The sequence below is a fragment of the Passer montanus genome, unplaced genomic scaffold, assembly GCF_014805655.1.
Source record: "Passer montanus isolate IOZ18808 unplaced genomic scaffold, ASM1480565v1 scaffold10, whole genome shotgun sequence".
In the NCBI taxonomy this organism is placed as follows: domain Eukaryota; kingdom Metazoa; phylum Chordata; class Aves; order Passeriformes; family Passeridae; genus Passer; species Passer montanus.
The window spans coordinates 29,786,647-29,811,402 of NW_024356505.1; positions in this window are offsets into that span (position 1 = coordinate 29,786,647).

A 24,756-nucleotide genomic window follows, 5' to 3' on the forward strand; every position below is an offset into this window, starting at 1 on the left:
CAGAGATGCAGAACATCTGTTGGGGGTGTTCATTCTGCAGAATTTGCTTGACCAGGTTGTCTCTAGGTTGGTCCTGTGTAAGAACCAGTGCCTCTGCCTTGGCATTCTGCACTGTGACCTCTCTGATGTCCATTGCTGGGTGTGGTTTGGCAAGCTGCACTGCAGAATAAACCTTCTAATTCTGAGAAGTGGTTTTTCAGGCACCTCTGTCATCTCTGGATGAAATGCATTCAGCCTTCTGGAGCAGACAAATAAGTCTAACTATGCAACGTACAATGTTTTTTCCTGTATTTTGTAAAACTGAAATGACTGAAATAATATTTCAGGGGAAGATTTTGCTCTCCTTGTTCCAGTGTGCTTTGGCAGTCCCCACACAGTGAATAGTTTCTCCAACTTCAGAGGAATGCCTCTTGGATGAAGATAGGGCTCACAGTGAATTTAGCTGGCCTGCTGCTGCTGCAGGAATTCAGGAACATGCTCTTACACATTATACAGGAAAAATTACACAAATATCCAACGAAAAGTATATATTGTTGACATTGTACCCAAGAAAAACTATTGTATACATGAAAGAAGTGCTGTTTGGCACTAGCTGAAATAAGAACAGTCAAGAGTTTGTGGTCTGGGCTCTTTTTAAGTCTTTACATGATGAGACTGAGCCCCAGTTTCTGAGCATTTTTGCAACACTTCCCTGTATTGGTCCTCTTCCCTGTCCCCCTGCCAGCAGCTCTGCACAGTTTGCTGAGCATCCCCTGGAGCTCTGAGGTTAGTGATACATCCTACATTTTTCTGCTTAGGTACAGGGATCAAATTGAAAAACTCAGACTGATTTTCTTTTCTGTAATTTGTTTATTTCTCCACCTACAAAGCAAAGGCAATCTTTGCTCTGTAATTTAACGTCCACCTCTTTTTCCACCAGGTTGGTTTGGTATTTCCTTTGCAAACCTCAATTGTTGGCATTAAAATCTTGGCCATTTCAACTCTACTGAACTAAAACTTGGCAAGCAGATCGTCAGCTAACATTTAATTTATTCTTCTAAAATATCTTGCTTTTTATGAGTAATCTATGACTAGTCTTTAACCGTGCAATCCTCACAACACTTCTAGGTCTCCTGAATCACTGGAAGCAACTGGCTTAAAAATGCTGCTGACTCCCCTCACAAACACATAAACCAGAGACTGCGGGGCCCAAATTCTGTACCAAAGCTGAGTTACCCTTCTGTCAGTCTGTCTGTCTGCCTGCAGGCAGCCTTTCTTAATGCTTCTCCAGATCAGGCCAAAGTCTCTCAGCAGGAAAGGCGAACAGTCCTTACTGAAGTCAGAAAGGCAGAGAAGCAAGAAGGCACAGAGAAAATCTCTCCTGCTGCAAGATCTGGGCTGTGTCACCTCAGTGCTCTGCCAAGGTGTTTCCTGTTAAAAAGGAGCCACAGCATAAAGGAGTTTCTACTCTACAGGAGGCTGCACCAACTAATTATGTTTAAAAATTGTGGGGTCAGGGTGTAGAGTGGTCCAGATGAAGCACCATAGAAGCAAAGCTCACCCCAACCCAGAGCAGTGGCTTGCAGCCAGAGGAAGGAATAAGACAAAGAGGCCATGTTGTAGGGCCAGGTGAATTAGGAGGGGTGGGGTCAGGGTGTAGAGTGGCCCAGATGAAGCACCCAACCCAGAGCAGTGGCTTGCAGCCAGGGGAAGGAATAAGACAAAGAGGCCATGTTGTAGGGCCAGGTGAATTAGGAGGCAAAAGCCCTTTTACCACTGCCTGTAAAGGTGAAAGTGTGAAGTGTACCCAAGTACACTTCCATGCTAACAGTCAGGAGTGAAAAAAGGTAGCTCTGAAAGTTCCCTGTGAGCACAGAGAGGACCAGGTTTCACAGAATCACTGAATATTCTGAGTTGGAATGTACCCACAAAGATCATTAAGTCCAACTCTTATGTGAATGGCCTGTTCAGGGATCAAATCCATGACCTTGGTATTATCAGCACCCTGCTCTTACCAGTGGAGGTAATCTTAGTGATGAGAGACAGTCCTGACCTTTCCTGACCACCAGCTGACATCCCTCAAGGTGTGGTGTCTCCAAGTGTGAGGTGACAGCCACTCAGCCCTCTTCCTGAATGGGTAAATCCCAGAGGTATCCCAGCAGCATGGGGAGCTCAGTTTATATGGGGAAACCCTCTCCCAGGCAGCCCTGCTGCCATGGTCAAGTGCAGCACATTTGTACAGAGCCAGCTGGTAATTAAAACCTGATCCCAGGGTGGTAAATATATATATTAAGCCAGGAAAAATAAAATAAGTGCTTATTTGTCAAAAAAATCATGGGTAGAATAAGATGTACTGCTCAAAAGGGTATAGTTTAACATGATATTTAGATTTCTTCCTCACAAAGCCATGGAAAGGCAAGTGCAGGTGCCATGTGCCCCATCTCTGACCCCATCACCTCACCAAGGCTATGGAGTTGGTGGGAGCTGGATTCACTTTGGAAGAGCAGGGAGAACAGGGGAAAGGCTTCCTGACAATGATCTTGACACAAGATTCCTGGGAAATCTAGCAGACACTACCTGATTCCTGGCAAATTGCATGATCAAGTAATAGCAGTTTTGAAAGGAAGGCCTCTTTTATAACTGTCCATTTTGAAGGGGAAGGAGGCAGTCAGAGCACTGTGGTTTAACTGCTGGGTAGCAGCTGCATTTTTGTTCATGGTGCACCTTAAGCACTCCCTGACTGACATGGGAAAAACTGTTCAAAGCCCAGAATGCCAGGATGGATGGCATTATTTTTCTGAACTCTGTTGCAGGGTATTCTCTCGGGATAGGTGGCATACCATCTGACTCATCTGCTAGTAGGGTGTGCTGCTAAGTGACCACAAGTTAAATAAACTTGAATTCCTCAGTCATGACTGAGGGATAATGAGGAAAGTTCCCTTCAGCTCTGCAAGTAGCTTCTGCAGGTGTTGGACATCTGGAACTCCCTCAGCTCCCAAAATCTATTAACCATGGAGATGAGAACAGACTGAGCAGATTATTGTGGGTTTGGATGAAACAAGAAATTAGAGACATTCCTGATGGACAAACACTGCTTATAAGTGCTTGCTGCAATCTCTTTTCCCATGCTAAATGGCTTCTCTCTAGAAGTTACCACAAAATCTTTGAATTTAGCGAAAATCATGTAAGCAGAACAAGTTACCTGGTCAGGACAGTGCATATAAAGCACTCAAATAATTCTCAGGTATGTGAGACATTTATTTCTTCATATGCCAGGAAAACAGAATACATGTATAAAGCCACATAATCCTGTAAAGATAACTTGTGATGAAATTCAATAAAGCATGTTATTTTTAGTAGTTGCAGATCATAAGTGGACATTTTACAGAGAAACCTACAAAAGCTAGTTGTGCTTTCTGGTAGTAATTACCTCCCACAAATATGACTCACTTCTGCAGTTTAAATGCAATGGTTTAGTGTCCCAAAATCAACAGTTTTATAAATAAATCTCTGAATCACAGACTGAATGCCTGAAGTGTTTAAATATTTCTTACTGGCCTGGGAAGTAGTTTGCATTTAAGGTTTTTCTTCATAACAAATTCCCAGAGAGAAGGACTGACACTGAAAGGGACTGAATACAGACAAAGTAGAAGGACTACAGTGATATAGGCTGCCCCAGAGGTCTGGAGCAGGATAGCATAAATTAGATTTTCCCTGTTTTTAGTATTTCTGCTAACAAGAAGTGGGATTGCCAAGGTAGATGTGAATAAGACACAGATGGAATCAAATTTTCCTGTTTCACAGCATCGTCTTCTATGGAAAGTGTACCAGGAGCTGGGGTCACCTTGCTCCATGCAGAACTGTTTCAGGTCTCCTTGTGGTGCAGATCATCTCCATAAGAAATGAGGAAGGACCATAAAAGAAGAGGCCTCTCCTCAGAAAGCCAGCAAATTTTAAAAAGAAAATAATTTCACTTTCCAAGATAAGTGGATTTAATGTTGTGAAAACTACAGTTAATATAGTAGTTAATAACTCTAGTTAACTCGCAGTTCGTTTTTTTGAAACGACAGGAGGTTTTTCACTTGGCTGCTCCCGGGTTTGCCTCCTGCCCGGCGTTTAGCACAGCAGTGCTCCCGCGGGAGCGCGGTCGCTGCCGCCGTGCGCACCCTCGGTCCCACCGGGAATGTGCTGCACGGTCGAGGGAGCAGAGCTGCATCAGGCATCCCCTGTCCCGCCTGCTGCCGCCGCCGCTCGACAGCAGCTTTCAGCTCTCCCTGGGTTCCTTCCTGCTCGGCAGCTGTTCCCGCGGCCGCTCTGTCTGCCTGGGCTTGGCAGGACACGGGGAAGCGCATCGGCCGTGCGGCAGCCAAGGCTGCCCGGCCCGCCCGGGACGCGGGGAAGGAGCGGGAGCGTCCCGGAGCCGCCGCCGGGAGCAGCGCTCGGAGCGCCGCAGAAGGGCGGAGAGGGGAGAGAGAGACCGGCCTCACCTGCGGAGCTTTACCCAAAGGAAAAGGAGCTCTCGCAGGAAGAAAAAAAAAAAAAAAGCAGCATGAATTTTTTTTCGAGGATTCTTCTAGTTTCACTGCAGATTAAACAGATTTTCCCAGTTGGACAAGAAAGAAAGCACAACCAACCAGCCAACCAAACAAACCCCAAACCCGTCCCTTCCCTAGCTGACATTGCCATGCCAGCATGGCTCGCTTGACTAGAGGTGACCTAAATAATATTAATCTGATCAGATAAAAAAGCAGAAATATTTATACATGTACACTTGTAGGAAAGCCAGATAACTTGGAAAACAAAACCACACAGAAGACAAGAAATGCAGATACACAGTTGAAACCTATAAATCTTCTATCTTTATTTAATTGCAATCTGTCAGCTAAAATCACTACTGAATGTGGGATTTCTACTAGGAAGTAATGTATCATAAGTGACAGCACAGAACATGCAGTCCTTTTTATTTATATTTAATTAGAGAAAGAAATTACAGAGAAAAAGGAAAATGCAAGAGAAGAGAAGGCAAAAGAAATAGGAGCTAAATAAAAGAGAGAAAGAAACAGGAACATTTTAGATGGATCATCCACTAGCAATTAATCAAAGATTTCTAAAAAGTTCAAGCCCAGAGTCTGCAGCCTTATCTTGGCTAAGGAGCCTCAATGTGATCTACAAAACAGCCCACTTATGAGTAAATGCATTCACCTCTTGGCTGACTCATCCTCAGACATTTGCCTTTCTCCTTTATTTATATTTCAGCTGCTATAAAATCTCTAATGCTTCTTCAAACCCACCTTTGTGGAACACTGCTGTTTCTGCTGCATGGCCATTCAGAGACCCGCAGTACCAGCCCCAGAAGCAGCAAATTCTCCACCTGTGAGTTTTAAAATTTTTTTTGGTAACAGGACAGTGAATTTATTTTCTCTCTCATCTTACTTCCAGCAACTGGAGAGTGATAACTTTGTCAGGCTCAGTTATGTCCATTTACATTTATTTTATCTAGAAGTTGATGTTCCTCTGATATTATGCAAGCAAAGATCAGAACAAAGCACATCATTACAATTATTGTGAGGATCCATTTTTGATGACTGTGCACAATATAATCTAATCAATTGCATAAGCTCCCTACAGTGATTCCTTGTGAGCTTCAAACTCTGTGTGTGTTGCCAGCCACTACAACATTGCTTTCCACAAGGTGCCTGCCCTGGTGCAGTCAGCAGGCACACACTGCCCAAGACTTTCTGCATTGATGCCATTTTTTAAAGTGCAAGGACTCCTGATTCTTCTGCTTAGAGTTTTACTTTGTTATTTTGCATAAAATACAAGTGCCTTGAAGAAAAGCAAAAGGTGGCACCATTAACAGCTTTTTTTTCCTTTTTTTCCAGAAAACGTCAAGAAGGGGGACTGAGGTACTAGACATGAGCAGACACTTGAAAGTAGAAAGTGTGAGATCAAGAATTTCAACTAACAACAAGAAAAAAATGGAAACAATGGAGGAGCAAGATAAGCATGAACATGCTGGCTGATCACAGGATTAGTGCAGCCAAGACAGGATTGTCCTGATAAATTACAAACATGATTATAGGATGCAAAACATGATCATAAGATACAGAAAAGCATTGGCAGAACATAGGAAGAATTCAGGCTCTTGTCCAAGGTATTGGACACCTCTGCTGACATCTTCTGAATAACTGGGATGCTCACACAGAAAAGTCAAAATCAGATTGGGATAGGTGCAGAGTGAGGCTATGAGGTCAAGCAGGTTTTTTATGAGTAAAATACCTCCTGAGAAGACAAAAAAACATGGCCAAATAAAGCCAGAGAGGAGATATTATTGCTGTCTTTAAATCTCTCCTATTCATGTTATTGATGCTAAGCAAAAAACAGACTAAGAAAATAAAACAGTCACAGATCTAGAAATACCATAGCAATGAAACACATGTGCAGAACGAAATAGGTTTGAAAATCCACACTGACTTTTCTGAACAGCACTCAAGAGCTGCGCAGGAACACCAGCCTTCCCAAGGCCAAGTCAGAGACCTGACTGGCCCAGTTAGCACAGAGATGGAGAGTAAGTAAAAAGAGCTGGCTGATTGCTGGTATCAATGGCTGGGCTCAAACTACCTATCCATCCCTGCCTACTGCTACCCCTAGTCAGTTTTGCAAAGACTCTGAAGCCATGGGGACACTTCAATAACCTGCAAATGCTGCCCATTTACTGCTGAGTCCCTCTCCCAGAGGGAAGCAGGTTTCTCTTCAATAGCTTGGGAAAAGACTCTTTATCCTTTCTCTCATCCCGAGTCTACAAGGGGGAAGTAAATGTGGCCTAAAATACAAACACCCCAAGGCTTAGCCCCTGAGGGAACAGGGCTCACATACACCTCCCCTGCTGCTCTTGCCGAGGATAGCTGCTCTGTCATCCCCTCCGAGAACAAGTGAGCCGCTAAAGGTCACATTTCTCTGGAGGGACAGCGAGTTCCTGCGCAGGTTGTGCCCCAGGCATCACCAGGCACAGCCCCCTCTGTCCTCGGCCGCTCTCTCCTCCCTGCTGAGAGGCCAGGCCTAATTGGGTTCCTATTTTTGCCCTTGCTACAGAACGCCTGAAAAGGAAGAAAATTTTCGTCACAGTGAAAAGATGTTTCAAAGAGAAGAAATGCTGCCTGAGTGCCTGAGCTCAGTGGCTCTTGTGGTGTGCTCCCTATACGTGTTCAGACTCCTGCTGTAGATGCTCCAAGGCTTTCCCCTGGTGTAGTTTCCTCTCAAATGCTCTGTGCAGTCACTCCTCTTCTGCTTGAGATCACAGCTGTGAAATGCTTCAAGTGCCTTGTGTGCTGTCCCATCTCTGCCTGCAGTGACAGGGGGACAGCTACGTAAGCCATGGAGGCAGGACCCTGGCACATCATCCTGAGAATGCAATTTGGAGGAGTGAAGAAAATGAAATCTGATTAATGCATCTGCAGCGCAAAAAATGGACAGTGATTGTCCTTTGTTTCTCTGTTTGTGACTTTGCAATGTGGATTGATCACAGTGCTCTGAACTCAGCAGATTTTCTCCCTGCAAGCAGGGGGAAACATTGATGCTTTATTTACAAAGAATTACTGGAAACCCTGTTGCACACACATATCAACAACCACTCGCTTGAATGGTTTTGATTTAATAAGGTTTTGAGACACATATGGAGAAAATTTCTGTTTTCTCTCACAGCAGAGAGCCAGGCTGAAGGAGTGAGTTCTGAGGAGTTACCACGTGTCCCGGTGAAGTGGCTGCAGGGATGTGTGTTTGTGTCTTTTTGCAAGCTCTGGGGCCTGTGGCTGGATTGTACTTTGCTGAAGAATTCAGCCTGAATGTAGGCAAGGCTCTGAGTAAAACTTACATTTGCTAAAATGTTTTGCTCAAGGCCTTGAGTTTTATAACATTTTTTTATGGTGTTTGCTCTTTGGAGCAATACCTACAATATGTTCATTTTCGTTTTACTCCAAGCTCCAGCAATCACCCTAGAATGGTGAAAATGGCATTACGTAACATAGCACATCTGGCCTGGAAAAGGGCAGTTCAGATATTCTATATTTGGATTGTGATCATTATTTTAATGTAAATCTAGTGAGGGGATTTGAAGGCAGATGTGTCTAAAATCTGAAAAATTTTTCCTTGTCCTTTTATGATGTTTGTTTTAACTGACCTTTCTTTATTTCCAGATTGTGGGAAAAGCCCTTCAGACTGGACACACAGGAGGAATATGGAATCCAAGCAAGGTGTGTCTAGAGTCTGCAGGGACCCAACATACCCTGCATTAACTGTTAAACAAGTGAGAATTTGCATCCCTCGAACATCACAGCATTTTGGCTACATTTGAATTTCTGATTATTCACGCCTTACAAATAGTTTCTAATTTTATGGTGTGCAGTAGCAAGTCTGAACACACAAAAATCAGGTCACTGTTATTCAGCCATCCTTTATTTCAGAACAACCCAGTACCTAATGCAATTCACTTTAAATAGTACATCCTCAAATCATTGTTTTAGAAGCTTCCTTAAAATTTGTTAAGGGGCTTTTCTGCTTCCCTATTGAAATTTACAGCGGTCTGTTCAGCAAGGAAGAAACTAATCATGGTCCCAGATCTAAAAAATCTCTACACAGACAGTTAGCCAAAATAAAGTAATATATACCTGTTAAGTCTTTGCAGGAACTGGATTCAGACAACCATAAAAGAGAAGTTATAAAATCCGACTGTGTCATCCAAAGCACACAGCAAACAGAAAATCAGACCATTTAGTAACTTATCTCAATTTAATCAAGTTGCAAGCACATGAAGTATTGTGTCATCCAAAGCACAGAGCAAACAGAAAAAGTCAGACCATTTAGTAACTTATCTCAATTTAATCAAGTTGCAAGCACATGAAGTACTGATTTCTCAGCCAGCACTGTGATTTTCAGATGGAAGGCAAACCTTCAGGATTATTCCAAACAGTTCTCACAAGTTATTTAAAAGTACATATTCATTATTTATAGCTAAAGTATTTCTCTTGTTTCACTTACAATGAAACTCACATTTGAGCTCTTTATTGGCTTAAAAATCATTATTCAACTTGGTTAAAGACCTTACTTTCACAATGCAGGCTGAAAAATACAGCACAGTCATGACAGAGCAGGTAAGTATGAAGGACAAATGCATAGATGCTAATGTCTAAGGCAACAGATCTCACTGACATTGGGAAACAAGGAGGAACTGAAAGAGAAAAGACTGGGAAGTAAGCAGAAGAGGAAAGGAGACAAGAATAAGCACTAACAACCTGAGTCAACATTAACAAGAAAAGACTCCCTGAAGGGAAGAGGTCCCTTTCTCATGACTTTTCTGTTTATTGATTCAAATGGAAGTAGATAGATACCACACTGTGGACCTGTTTTCTAATTAGCAAACAAACTGAAAGCTATAATTAAAACATCTGATTCAAAGAATGCATGAAAAGCGACCTTACTGTTTTGACTATGACCTATTTAGTCTGCTTTGAGTTTTTTAGGAGTTCAACATCAGAGTGGAACATATGGAAAAAAGTAACACCAGCACAGTTTTTTGCCATAAGCTAAATAATAGGGCATGGAGTAGGTAGGTATCACATAAGTGGTAGACAAAACCTTGATCTAGATTCTAGAACTTGTAAACACCCTACACATTGCAATTTTTAGTTACTGAAAATCAGTATTATATCTTTAGTCTGAAAAAACAAAAAAACCCAAACAAAAACTTCCCAGATAATTTTATGGTGTAGCAATGTGTCAAATTTACTCATCAAAAAAGTCACAGTTCACATTGCTTTTTCTTCCATGTCTTATATAGGAAGGATGCTTTCAGCATACTGTAAATTAGTTGCATATCCAATGTCATTAGCCTTAACACAGTCCCCCAGGGTTTGGAAGCTCTGCAGTGTCCCTGGTCAGGCTCACAGCTTGCAGCAATCACGACTAGGTTGCAGACATACTCCCACCAGATTTTCTGGATCCAATGAAGCCACAAGAACATATGTGTTTGCACTGATCCCACGCTTAAGCTCACTACAGGAAAAGCTGCTCAGACTTGCTCTAAGCCTGCAGTTAAATGGAAGAAGACAAACAACTTCCAGAGCCTGACCCAATATCCACCGGTTTCTCCCGGAGACTTGGCAAGGACAGCATCAGCCTGTCCGTCGGGCCCCTTGGCATTTGGTGTCCAGCACACCCAGCTCTAGGAGCTGCTTCAAAACCAGCAGCAATGTGTTTTATTTAAAACCTGCTGGTTTGTGAACCTATCTCCAAATACTCCCACAGGAAAACAGTGAAATGTCAAAACTCAATAGCGAAAATTATTGATATACTGAGTAACCTGTAAAGGAAAACAAACACATCTCTCTAATCACAGAAACAAATTATTGGTATTTCTTCTGTGAACATTAATAAGGACATTTATTTATCAGTAGTAATGCAAGTTTTACAACTTTTTATCTCTTAAAAAAGAGATATTTCTTTTTTATTGTCTTATTAGTGACAGTAAAAAATATTATGGGGAGGATACAAGGACAGTGGAGAACAGAAGAGATTTTCACTTTGATAGAGCACCAAGAAAGGACCAGAGCCTCTGTATATGTTACATTAATACTCTCCCTAGTTGTTAGCAGTGAGCTGGGTGCTAAAAAGAGACTTGAAAGTGAATGGAGTTAAGACACAGTGCTGTATGCCCAATAATCTTCAATGACCAAGATCCCAAAATTATGTCATCTTTACACATCTTCAACATTTTTATTATTATGGTTAAAAATGTCAGTATCCAAAGAGAATCTGATAATGCCTTCCAGATTAACACCTAGGAAGAAGACAATGTGCTCTTTTTTTTTTTTTTTGATTTTACAGTGATGCTAAAAACAAAATTGATTTATAAAAGGGAGAATAAAATCTATACATCAAAGTTTTGTAAACATCAGGGAATTTTACTGGTAAAACAGGGAAGGAAAATAACTGCATTTATATATATATATACACCAGCTAAACCCCACAAAAGTTTAAATTGCTGGGAGGTTGCATATGTACATATTTCAGCTGCCTTTCAGCATTTTTGCTGGTGGATCAATCAAGTGTTTTTCAGTGATCTAATTCTGTCCCTGCTTTGGAGCATGCTTGAGTAGATGGATATTTTTTTCTTTTTTTGGACATCCATGTACTAAATTTGTACAAATAGCTATAACTTCTTAAATTCTGCACAGAAAGCAGAAAAGACATCCCAACAAGATGGTGAGCACTTTGCCAAATTTTAAACAAGCTTAAAATACAGAGATTCTCTATATGGTCAGAAAAATATATTTTTGCTTAATTGCTTGAAAGATACTGATGAAAATTTTTGCTGAACTTCTGACTTGAAAAAGTCAGGCTGCACGATTTAGCCAGCAAAGGAAACTCCTGTCTAATCAGGTAAAATTTCAACCAACCAACAGCCAACTAAAACCTGCCTCTTATAATGGAAATCCCAGACATTAGTAATTGCAGGTCACCAGCAATTGTAGGCCAGTTCTGTCTACAAGTAATTTTATTTTCATCCATAGAAATGAATGGAGTTTAGGGGAAAAAACTTAGAAAAAAACTTTTACCTATTAAATTCAAAATACAGGCTTCAGTATTGCTCTGGTTTGGTCCAGCCAAGCAGGAACAGAATTCCCACCCCACTTGTTTGCTGTGGTTACACAGCCCTGTGTTATTTCCACTATCTCACACACAGAGCCAGAAGTACTTGGAAGATGAAAATACTTTTGCTTTCAAATATTTTCCTTTTAAAAGCAGAAAGCTAAGTGTAATTCTATGAATGCATTATTATTTTGGAAGCACTGCTGAAGTCAGGAAATTCCAAGTCAATGCTATATTATATTCATTGTGCAGATGTACCACTTTCTATTCCTCTTTTCCTTGTTAAATGTAACCTGTTGTGGCGTATTTTTTATTACGGAATGTGCAGTGGGACAATTTCTGCAGTAATGCTGGAATCTCCACCCAGGGGACATTAGTTACGTCTGAAAGTGGATGAGCAAAAATGAAGAGTAAAAAATGGCTGAAAGCAAGCCACTCTATGCCAGAAAATGGAGCTCCTAATTCCATAGGACTTTCACTTTGAGAGATTCAAGACACTGCTCATTTTCAGATAATTATCTGGGTGTCTCCCTGATGTCCCACTAACCAGTAGCTTTGTTATTTTTTTGTAACACTCTGTATCAAAAACCTGTACTCAAAATTCTGGGAATGATTACTAATTCAAATATTTGGTAATGCTCTTGTTCTTTATTGCTTCAATATTTTGGAGCAGTTCGTTCTAAACCACTTAGGAATAGAAAGTAATATATACAATTATATTATTTATATATATATATATATATGTTATTTATATATATTATTTATATATATAATTAAATAATTAAAATGAGAAAACAAACAAAAAGCCACAAAAGAAAAAAAAAATCCAAACAAACCCCAAGAGTTCGCAAGCGACTTACACTGATTTACAGCCCCACCTGTTCTACCCAGACATAGGTTATCCTCTTGCCTCAAGACTCTGCCTAATTGGGGATCCTTAATTACCAGCTCATGCCGCAGGATGTCTTCCACCCCTGCCTGGCTGCCTGGCTGTGCTAGCAGGGCGCCAGGGGTGTTTTCCTGGGGGATGCACAGGGGTGTCCCGGGGCTGGGGGGACCCACCCGGCTGCCTGAGCCGCTCCCAGGCTGTGGCTGCCAAGTGCACAGCAGGAGAGTTTCCAGAAAGCTCTGGCTCATGGCTCTGCTAACCAGGCAGCAATGAAACACTAGAGAAGGAATTGTGTTGCTTGCATTTCATGCCTCGCTTTAAGCTGCACTTTGACAGCAAGGTTCTTTTGCAAGACTTTCTCCCCAAAGCACGGTTTTACTTCTCCTCCTGTCACTTCTCTCAGCTTTTCCAGGTATATGCCAGTGACACCCACTTCCAGCCACCCCTCTGCACAGCTGCCTCCTGACAAATTTGCCTACCATTCATTTTTGGGCAATAGATTCATTTCAGCTGTGTCTCTCCAAAGAAGGGCCACAACAACTTTTTCATTTCTACTTCTTTGAAGAGCAACTACAGGCTAATTACCCTCAACAAATTGCATTGAATCAAGCTTATAATGATAGAAATTGCTACAAAATACTAAATACACAGAAAACAAAAAATTTGGATGCCATGTACATCAATTCAATTGAGAACAAATGGAAATGAAGCACCAGCAGCAGTGTGTAGAAGAGACAGAACACTGATGCTGGCAAATCTTATAGTAAGGTCCACCACAGACAGTTCTGGAGGTACTTAGTACTAACTAACTGATCACCCCAAAAATCCTGTGGATTAAATCTGTGGGATTGATGGTGGGTAGATTGTGCAATTGCAGCTCTTGGGTTCCATGAGTAATAGGGCTCTCCTTGTATTTTCCTTGGATATTCAAAAGAAGAGGCTGTGAAAGCACTCCAGCCCTCCTCTTTCTTTCCTTCTCTGACTTCCTCAGATTCCCAGCTGTAATTAGGACTCCCAAGAGAGAATACGTATTGGCTTAATGCTGACTTGACTCAGCAGAATGGGGTGAAGCATCATCACAAACCTCCCTCTGTTCATCTCAAAGAGCCCTGATTTCCAGGGAAGAGCTTCCCCAGTCTCTCTAAGTGCCTTCTGCAGATTCCCACTCTGGGGATAAGCAGTTGGATAAGCAGTGCTGTCAGGTGAGGAGGGGACATGTCCCGGTGATGGATGCATTGCCAGCAAGCAGAGCACTCAGCACTGGTCAGATGGACTCTGTTTAGAAAACACGTGGTTAGAGCCTGACAGAGCAGCTCTGAAAAATTCATAATGGAAAATGAAAACAAGGTGATTACCTTTAGCCTTGTGGAATGTGATCTAATTCCTAACGGGAGAGGCAAAGAGAAAAACCTGACACTCTTCTCAATGTACATCTTAACCCCTAAAATGTCCTAACATATAGTCAACATATATTAATCTTTTTGTTTTATTATTATTATATTTAACTGTGACATAATTAAATCACTACTCCTTCTTATATTCTGCATAACCCTAAGCCAGTAATTTCTTAAACTCTTTGACTCTCTTTAGACAGAAAGGTTATACTCACTTAGCATCTAACAGAGGAATTTAGCTTTTATCTGATACTGCTTTGCATCTTGCTTCAATATGTTTTGATTAAATATGGCAAGCTAAAATATTCTTTCTAATACTGGAATGATGTTCTTCTTTTAAAAGGATCCCAGATGGTCAGATAACAGAAGACAGGTCTGTTCACTGAAATTAATAGTAACTTAAAAATTGTAGATCACTAGTCCCTAATATCAAATGGCATCTTCTAAAGAGAAAAATAGAAAAATTACTGCTACATACTCATCCTGAAACCCGGTAATTCTTTTCCTTGTTAAATATAACCTGTTGTGGCATATTTTTATTATGGAATGTGCAGTGGGAACATGCATTCTTAGTCTAGGGATCAATATCCTGATATTTAATTGATGCCTATATTTCCTTTTTGAGACCATATCTTTAACTAGAATGTAGAAGGGCTCTACAAAGCTTGCTGATGGATTGTGGTCCAAGGAGCAGGAGTCTTCCCATGCCTTCAGGAAGTAAGGGATCTCTGTAATGAAACAGCATGCTCACCTTTCATACACGATCTAGGAGAATACAGGGAGAGCCATATGGCATGGCCTAAAATTAGATATAACTTAACATAGTACCTAATTTCAAGGCCACAGAGCCTACATCTGTTGGAACTGGGTGTAGCATGAAATGTCAAATGCAGATTTAGATCCAAGTAGGACTGCAAAAGGGAAGTGTTTTCAACATTCTTTTAATTGATGAAGAAAAGAGCTTTCTAATGAATTTGTTAAGATTCTGAGGGGGAAGAGCAAAAGACTTGGAGAAACCTGTATTTTTTCCCATCAGGAAAGTGGAATAAAAAGTATCTGGAACTTTTCTGCTACATACTCCTCTACACTACTCCCTAACAGAGATGTGTTCCCTTAGCTGGTAGTTAACAGTATGGTAGAAGTTGTTGGAACAAGAAAAGACCAAATGAATCCTCAAGCACTTTTCTTGGTTAAGAAATTTTCCATTCTGGCTAGTTTCTCAAAGTATTTGGGAAGACTGCTCTGATGAATGAAATGCATCTGACATGATGTATGGCCTTCCATATATTGTATAAGTCAAAATCACACACAGGCACCTGCCCAGGACTGCCTTCCATGGAAATTCCAAGATCATCTTCGGAGTGGGGCTTGCGTGACCTGTATCATCAGGATTTGGAAACTATTTTGGACATGGAGGGAAGATACATTAACACATAGCCAAGCAACACACCTTCTCAAGCTGCAGGAAGAGATGGGGTAATGTAGCTAACATATTATGGGATAAAATTAAAACTCTGTGACTGAAAAGAGAAGAATTAATGTTTCCATTCTGTAATGTTGCCATCCACGCTGGATATAGCTGGAGCAGCTGAAAAGAACATTGATCCTACAGCTGGAAACAGTAGCCTCTTCAGCCACTTCAAATAAATGAGAGAAAGGCTGGGCCTGCAGCTGCTGGTCCAGTGGAGCATTTTTAATTTGGACTACTGCTGTTTTCAGTTTGCTAATACATGGGGATTTGAACAGCAGCCTGGGCTGCAGTGGGAGTAATCTCCTGGGAAGGATGGGGCAGCCAGATGCGGGTATAACCAAGGGATCATGAATCTAGGCCAAGCCCATGCCTTTGTGACCTTCCTAATCTTTAAAAATAGCTTTATGCATGTGTGTATACATAACAAACAGATAAATTATAGTAACAGTTATACACCATAAATGTTATCTAAAATTGTTTTGCATATTTTTTAACATTCTGAAAGGTAAGAAAAGCTAATGAAGAAAGGCACCCTGAGCTCTGGTGTAGTAGGACATGACAGACAGCACTGTGCAGCAAGCAACTAAAAGAACATACAGATGAACTTACATGAAATATTTCTATTTCATTTTAGCCATGGGCTTTGCTCTGGTACATTTGGTGATTCCTGGCTGGCTGGGTACTGTGTCTATATTTTCTTTTATGTATGAAGAACAGCCTGTTTGCTAAGTTTGGCATTTCAGACTAGGTAGTCACAGCAATGGACAGGTCTGTCTGTTTGCTTTTTTTTTCTCTGATCTTGCCCAAGTCAACAGAAAGGGTTATCCATCACTATTCCAGAGGAAAAACAGGCTGGGCAAAAGGCACCAAAACAGTTTGCTTAGGATTCATACCAGCATGCATCAGTTTAAGGAGAATGGAGACCCAAGCAATGCATATGTCCTCAAAATGCAGTTACAGAGTCTGTAAAACAAATGTAGTGCATTGCTGTTCAACAGAAAATGTGACTGTCATTTGACTCAGATTGAGACTAGGCTGTAGTTAGAATGTCTTGAAATAGAGTCTGAAAAATAGCTGCCTATAAGCTACCTGGCAAAGGGAAAATTAACAGGAGTTGCAAACATAATATTTCAGACCTTCTGGAATAAACATTTAAGCGAGAAACAATGTCAACACAAAAACATTACAGAACATTAAACACTGTTTAGGAGCAGAGCACTATTTAGGAAGCAATCAGCAACTGAAGACAAAGCAGTCTAAGGTGAAGAATCCAAGGTACAGTCCTGGATTCATGGTGAAGAACACTATTGAAGTGAGGAGTTTATCCATTTTGCAAATTAATGTAACACCAAAAATTAGCAATGAATCCCATGAAGTTTTTGACATTATTTAGAATAAATGGCGTGGCACCAAAGTACTGTTATTAATACAATTAAGCAAATTTCTTCTGTCCTTCTCTGAAAGATGCTGCAATGATGAATCCAAACAGATCTGGCTGCAGGAACAAACTTTGAAATTTAGAATTGCACATCTCTGCAGAATAAGGCCTCCACAGTTATCCTTGCTATGTTAAGACTGCCCAGATGTTTTATAAACATTTGTGTGGATTTCAAATATTTATGGGAGGAAAAAAAGCAATTTTTTAATGCCATAAGAAATACTTTTGTTTCCTTTGGTGTTGTGTGAGATATGATACATTATATGAAAACCCACAGAGGATGACCTTGTCATGAAACAGTATCTAAATATATTTGACAAAACAGACATCTGTTGCAGGTGAGACAACAAACTCTAGGACTTCTCACCCCACAAAACTGAGAGTGAAAATTAGAACAGAGGAATGAAGTAATTTCCAAAAGCCCAAACACCTCATGACAGGAAAATATACCTCATTCATTGGACTGATGTCAGGACTAAGAGATGGGCTGGAATTCATCTCACTGTACTTATGTGCCTGTGAGATGTGCCAGGCTCTACTGACTAGATCCCCACTAAGTACAAAGCAGTTGGAAGGAATAGCCCACAAATAAAAACCTGTGTAAGGCAGCTGAGTCCCATCCATGGTCACTAAAGAGGAATTAGTCATCACCTGCAAGAACTCAACTGCTCAACTGAAGGCCTACCAACAACTACTGAAATAGGTAAGGAATCTTTTAAATAAAACAAAATTACCTAAAACAAATCAAATTTTGATTTTTTTTTGCATCGGATAGTGATGCCTTGTGAAGGCTGACCTAGAACAGACCTAGATGGAGTTAAAGTAGATATTCATTAAAAGGCCTCAATGGATACACCTTGGGCAGCACAAGAGCCCAGTCAGGGTTGCACCCAAGATGAACCCAAAATGGTCACAAAAAGTGGAGGACCAATCATGGGGTCTCTCACTTTTATACGTTCTGGTCCATTAGCATATTGGAGTTAATTGTCCAGTTATAGCTTTAGCTTATGTCATGGGGTCTCTCACTTTTATACATTCTGGTCCATTAGCACATTGGAGTTAATTGTCCAATTATAGCTTTAGCTTATGAAGTCCCATCCTTCTTGTTTTCTGTCTTCATTCCACCGTTGCTTATGCTCTTGGGCCTGAGATTTGGATCATTTGTCCTTGGTCCCCAGCTACAGAAGGAATTGTTTTGTCTACCTACTCTGTGAAGAGAGCTCACTATTCCTTAATATGAAGCTCAGAACTACACATGAGCAGCACAGAATCTGAAAATTATAAAAGCTAAAACCTGAGGCATCAATAGCTCTTTTGTATTTGCAAAACCATGGTCAGTCAAGATGCTGGAGACATCTACAAAGCTATGAATTATTATTTTCAGCTTCTACATAATTCTAGGCGGAACTCTATTCTTACTTGGGATTTTTCAGGTAAATTCACTGGGCGTATGAAGATCTGCTTCTGTTATTCCCTAATCTGCCTAATTCTTCACTCTACCTAACCACCTGCAGATCTTTAAACTTGATTTTTCTCTACCTAACTACTCTTCAGCAACCAATTTGGGTGTTTCAGAACAAGCCCAGCATGCACGAAACATTGGGTATGATCAATCTTTAATATGAAATCCCAGTAGTCACCGAGTTCCCGCACGATATTAAAAACCAAGGTTCAATTATACTCTCTTCTAATAAAAATCTGAACCATTGTCATTCAGCAATGATGGAAATTCACCTTCCTAAAGAAAATTCAGATGGTCTTCACCTGCACTGATGGATGTTTTTGGTTATAAAATACTTAAAATAATAATGGCACTAGAGAAATATTATAATCTAATGGCTGTAACATTTATCTAAATGGTGTGGAGAGGGTTTTAAAGTTCTTCTCTTAAGATGACACAGGAACTCTTGTCCTTTTTACAGTACTTAGTCATCAATAACAGAAAATGAAAGCCCTTCATAATATCTAAAGCCCAGGGATTTAAGATACTGCCCACCATAGACATCTCTGTTCAAACCTCCCCAAGAACAACAGGGAACCTAATAAAGTGAATTTTCAAATAACTTAGTGCATAAAAACCTGTGTACCACCTGCTCTCCTTTAATAATTACTCTAATGCAGGCTTTTAATACTTGGGTAAAAAAAGACATTTTCTAGATGATCCCACATAAAATCTTTTTAGATTTTTTTTTTTCCTCAAGGGGAAACAGAAAACCTTCTTATTTGGATGGATCCATACTAGGCTTTCCTTTTTGATAGTGCAACCCAAAATTCTTGATATGCATAGCCTTACGTGAGAATCACAACCCCTTTCCAATTCTGTATCAACACATGATTATTCTTGCACTGAACTGCTGTTCCCTGCTCCAATAAACTCAACTCAGATATAATTACACTAGATTTATACACAGCTCTGTAGTTCCAACAAGTTTGGTCTATGCATCTGAGTTTCAAACATATCACATTTTAACACCATATGTTTGTAACTATCAGACAGACCTTGCCAACCCTGAGAATCAGACCAACTATGCACCAAAGCTTCACTTCACATTCCAGAAATCAACCATTGCAATATCTGCTTCTCCTTATGGTGTTGGCTGATGATTTGTTGAGGTCTCTTAAGCAAAATGAGACTTTCAACTGTATTTATTTGTTTGTTTTGTAGACTCTCATACAATTTTTTTTCTGTTTTTCTTTATGCTAATTCTGTATATTCAGAAAACACATTGCAAGCTCCAGAACAACAGCTTTCCTTTTATGTATTAACAAACATTCCCTGGAGAAACATTATGCACTTAAAGTGAAGAAAAACAAGAAACGAGCGATAACAAATGAGTAACGCCTAGCATCAGAATGTGTTTCAACTACTAAACCCCCCAGATATAAATGAGAAGACTATGCAATGCAATAATTAAGAAATCAGTATTAAGCTGGGATTTAAAGAGCTGTACAGACTTCACAACAAAAGGAACAACCCCAAACAAGAGCCAAATGAGCAATTGCACCAAACTGTGAGACAGCAAACAGCAAGAGGGCTGGGAAGCAGAACTAAATCAGAAATAGAGTGGAAGTTACAGAAGCAAACAAACATGATCCATATGTGAAAATATTCACAACACATTAGTGTTTAATTAGTATAAAGGATAAGAACACTTAGCAGAATCATCATAAACAAAGATCAATTGAAAATGTGCTGCTATTAAAAGCAGGCAATCTAATTTCACTACAAGTGTAAGTTGATCAGTCACAACTTCAGATCTAATTTTTTAAAAATAGTATTTTGAAGCAGCACTTTGCTACTGCATATAGTGGTAGAAAATAAAGTGTTGAAGTAGACATTCTCATCTGAAGTTCCAGGTACTTTGAAAACAAACAAAAAACCCCCACAACTGTTCACTATCCACCACTTATACCCAAATTTTCATTCCAATTCCATTTTGAATACATGAGATTTTCCTTTTAGATGAAGAATGTGAAATGACCTTTTCAAGTTTTTTCTCATTTTTTATTTGTGCAAAGGCTCTGAAACAGAGATCACAATGAAAGCTAAAATTAGTATAAGAATGGAAGAGTAGGTCCTTGTTGTGTTCTGGTACATTCATTTTTTACAGCACACTAACCTGACATAGGCATCAACACAGGTTAATTGCTTTCAAGAGAAAAACAATATGCAACAAGTAGGGCAAAGGGAGAGCAAGAGAAACAAAATGGCTTTGAAGGCCTTTGTGACCTTCACAAACACTTTTTCTTAATAAGGAAGATGTTAGAAAAGTCAGTTGCATATGTGCAAGTGATTATAGCTATCTATAGCTATGTACTTTTTGATGATTTATGGCAGAGTTACACCCTCACATCTTTCAAGCAGGTACAATCTCCTCAAGTTGTGCAAAGACATGACAATTTATTAGACCTGATAAGCTTCAAGCTTTAAATGAACAAGTAAATTCATGGTAAAGTATGAAAACAGAAAACAAAATTATGAGATGAGGAAAGTGAAAAAAAAAGGTAATTTCCCACGATAAATATTTACAGTCTGCTCTAAATGAATGGGAAAATTTCAAGCAGCTTTACCATTTTTGAGACTGTACAGCATCTCAGGGTACACCTTTAAAACTTATTAGATTCATTTGGAAGCATAAATAGAAATTGGAAAACCATCTGAAAGAGCACTACACTTCCATGCTGTTACCTCAACAATTAACATTTTATTCAAGATTTGTTCCTCAGCTGCAGCAAACTGTGTATTTCTGTGTCACTGTTCTCCTAACAAATCTCTCAACTATAATTCCTACTGAGGAGTAAAAGTGTATTTAAGAAAAATGTAAAAGAAAAAACAATCAACTGAAAAATAAATTCTAGGAACTGAGATTCCACGAAATATGTGGAATTGAAAACAAAGCTTCGCTAATGGAAATCAGAAAGAAAAAAATAAGAACCTCCATAAATCAGAAATAAAGAAACAATATACAAGAAACAATACTGAGTTGTTTTCCACTGTAATTCTCAATTCATTATACTAAATGAACATCCTTAAATCTAGAATAATCAAGATACAATGTGAAACTTCACAAACATCAATAAGGAGTAGGAATACAAAAGGACTGATTGCTTTTATTTAATGATACATATTTAAGAGATCATAAATCATAACACAACATACAGGAACATTTTTAAAATGGAAAAAAACCTGTCTGTAAGAATCATTACCTGGTTTATGAACATCCATAAAACAGTGTGTCTAATTTTATTCAAGATTTGTTCCTCAGCTGCAGCAAACTGTGTATTTCTGTGTCACTGTTCCCCTAACAAATCTCTCAACTCAATTCCTATTGAGGAGTAAAAGTGTATTTAAGAAAAATGTAAAAGAAAAAACAATCAACTGAAAAATAAATTCTAGGAACTGAGATTCCACGAAATATGTGGAATTGAAAACAAAGCTTCGCTAATGGAAATCAGAAAGAAAAAAATAAGAACCTCCATAAATCAGAAATAAAGAAACAATATACAAGAAACAATACTGAGTTGTTTTCCACTGTAATTCTCAATTCATTATACTAAATGAACATCCTTAAATCTAGAATAATCAAGATACAATGTGAAACTTCACAAACATCAATAAGGAGTAGGAATACAAAAGGACTGATTGCTTTTATTTAATGATACATATTTAAGAGATCATAAATCATAACACAACATACAGGAACATTTTTAAAATGGAAAAAAACCTGTCTGTAAGAATCATTACCTGGTTTTTGAACATCCATAAAACAGTGTGTCTATGGAAGTATTTTAATTCTTTTCTTCAGACAACGGAAATAAATTTCAAAAAAGGTGAAGTACAGCAGCTGTGCAATCTCATGTTTTAACTGCAATATGCCTATTTAGGCTGCCTAAACTCCCATACAAATTATGTAACTAGAAATTGTTATGGATGACCCTGTCTTAGAATTCCTCCTTTAAAGAGATATCTTCTCAAGACTGCCACATTAAGGAGGATGCAGAAATATACCTCTTCACTAAGATTTTGCAAATGAATACATTAATTAATTCCTTCATCCTTGACTGACAAGTCAGGCTGAAAGCTGTGCACCATAATGGAAAACCAGATTTTCCATTCTTGAAACTCAAACCAGTTTAAATTACATATATAACATGCTCATGTCCTGCAGAACATGACAAAGGTAATAGGAATTTTAACTAGTTGCTTTGTATCCAGGATTAGAAGAATATATTAAGTAAAAATTCTTCTGCAGTGGCTGCGCCTTTAATTTAGCACAACAAATAATGGGAACTTTGTATACAAAGATGTGAAAGGCCCAGTTGCTCGGATTAAATACAATGAAGTTTAAAAATCAGACCCCAAAAACCCAACCTGTCTACATATCTATTTACAAGCTGTGAATGAGACAATTTTCACAATGAATAGTGATTGAAGTCATCAGTAACATGATGTAAAACATTAATCTCTGTTTTGTTTTTTTTTTTATTTTCTAGACCTCCTTGGTCTGTAAGATAATGTATACCAAGGTTGCTTTGGTTTTCTCTTCTCATTTATCCAAACTATAGCAGTGTACAGCTACCAATGTTCCTGCCAGTTTCAGTTCTGCTCTTCAGAAACTAATGGGCAGCAGGAGTTGTCACCAGTTTCTCCCAGCTGCCTGGAAACCTCAGGAGATTCAAGTTCAAACAGACACCATGGCTCTTGGAAAATGAGCACAACAAACACCACGAGACTGTTTCTCTTCTCATTCTGTTAGGAAACACAAATTGCTGAAAAGGAAGAGACAAGAATTCTTATCCAGAGGAGAAAAGTGACAAGACTCAATGAAAATAAGCTCTTCAAAGTTGCCTAAAGAGGGCCTGGAACTTTGTGAGGGTATGCAGGAGAATATTCTTACAAATCTACAAATATGTTTACAGATATTATTTATTATTTGCAACTACCTTCTAAGAACATGACTAAATGTAAGGAAGCAAAAACTTTGCATGAAAACCTGTACATTGTATTTTGGTTCATCCTCAAATTCATCCACAGAATGATAAAAAGCCTCTAACAATTCCAAAACACCTTAAGCACTCATTTGCAAACAGTTTCACAGCCACAAGTTATCTTCTGCACAGAAACTTTACAAGCAAGGATGTTGAACTAAAAACAAAACTCTGCTTTAAAATTTGTAATTCACTCACTTGAAATTTGAGCTGACAAGTTTCACTTTTATCTTATAGTTGGTTTCATGTTGCAGTTCTTAGCCATCCTAGTATTTGGGGTTCAGTACTCCCAGCTGATGCCAAATCTAATGTTTGTGAATGACTCCTGTTAGTCCACCAAGCACGTGGTACTGTTTGATTTGCTTCTTTCATCACTCTTAGGTAGATATTTATTAAAATGTTGAGGTCAGCAGCCAGCTGTCACTGAGTAAAGACACATATGTAAAAACAATACACCTAAATTTAAGGATTTTTTGAGAACTAGCAGACAAATGGTTGGGAGCCACAACCACTGTTTTCATGTAAGTATCCAAAGCCAAGGATTGGGGGTGTTTGAGGGAATTTGATTAGGAAAATATCCCTTTGGATCTTTACCTAAATCTGAACTCATTTTAGTCCAATACTTCTTTTCTAAGCACTTCTGATTTTCCAGACTTGTGTGGGAGCTTCAGATGCAAGGTATGCCCATAAACTAGCAGTGTTCAATGGTTCATTTCCTACAGATGTGTTATGTTGCTTCCATGAAATGAGTTGACTTCTACAGAATGTCAATACAGCATGTGGAATAGGACAGTGTAGAACAGCTGAAGGCCTCAAATTCTGTAGTGTATCAATTTCTTATTGAAAGTATCCCATTAAGAAAAATGCTTTCACTGAAATTTAATTTAATTACATTTAATTTCTTTAGATAAAAGAGTTCCCCAGAAGTACAGAACTATAAATTCTACAGAATCATGCCAAGATAAAGAAAAAAGAGAAATAAGGAAGCCTAGAAGCAAACTTACTAAATTATTTTATTGCCTGAAGTGAAAAGCAAGAGTAAATAAACAGCACAAGTGTTTGATGGTTTTAATTTTTATATACATTAAATAAGTTTATTAAGCACAACAGAGGTTGCTTATTAATTACCCGTGAAAAAATGTTCTCTTCTTTTTATTTGTTACGGCACAGAATGTTATACCTCTCCTCCTCTCGGTACAACCGGGAAGTATGAGCACGGAAAGCCCGAGTGCGGCAGGCTCCAGGCACGGTGGGAACGGCGTGGCTGCGGTCCAGCTGCTGCTTCTCGCTCGGCCCCGCAAGAGCGGACACCGGTCCCGGTGAGCCCCGGGCGCGCCCCGCCAGGTGCGAGCAGGACGGGCCGGGAGCGCGGCCCCGCGCCGGGACAGCCCCGGGACAGCCCGGGGGCCGGGACAGCCCGGGGGCCGGGGGAGCCGGGACAGCCCCGGGACAG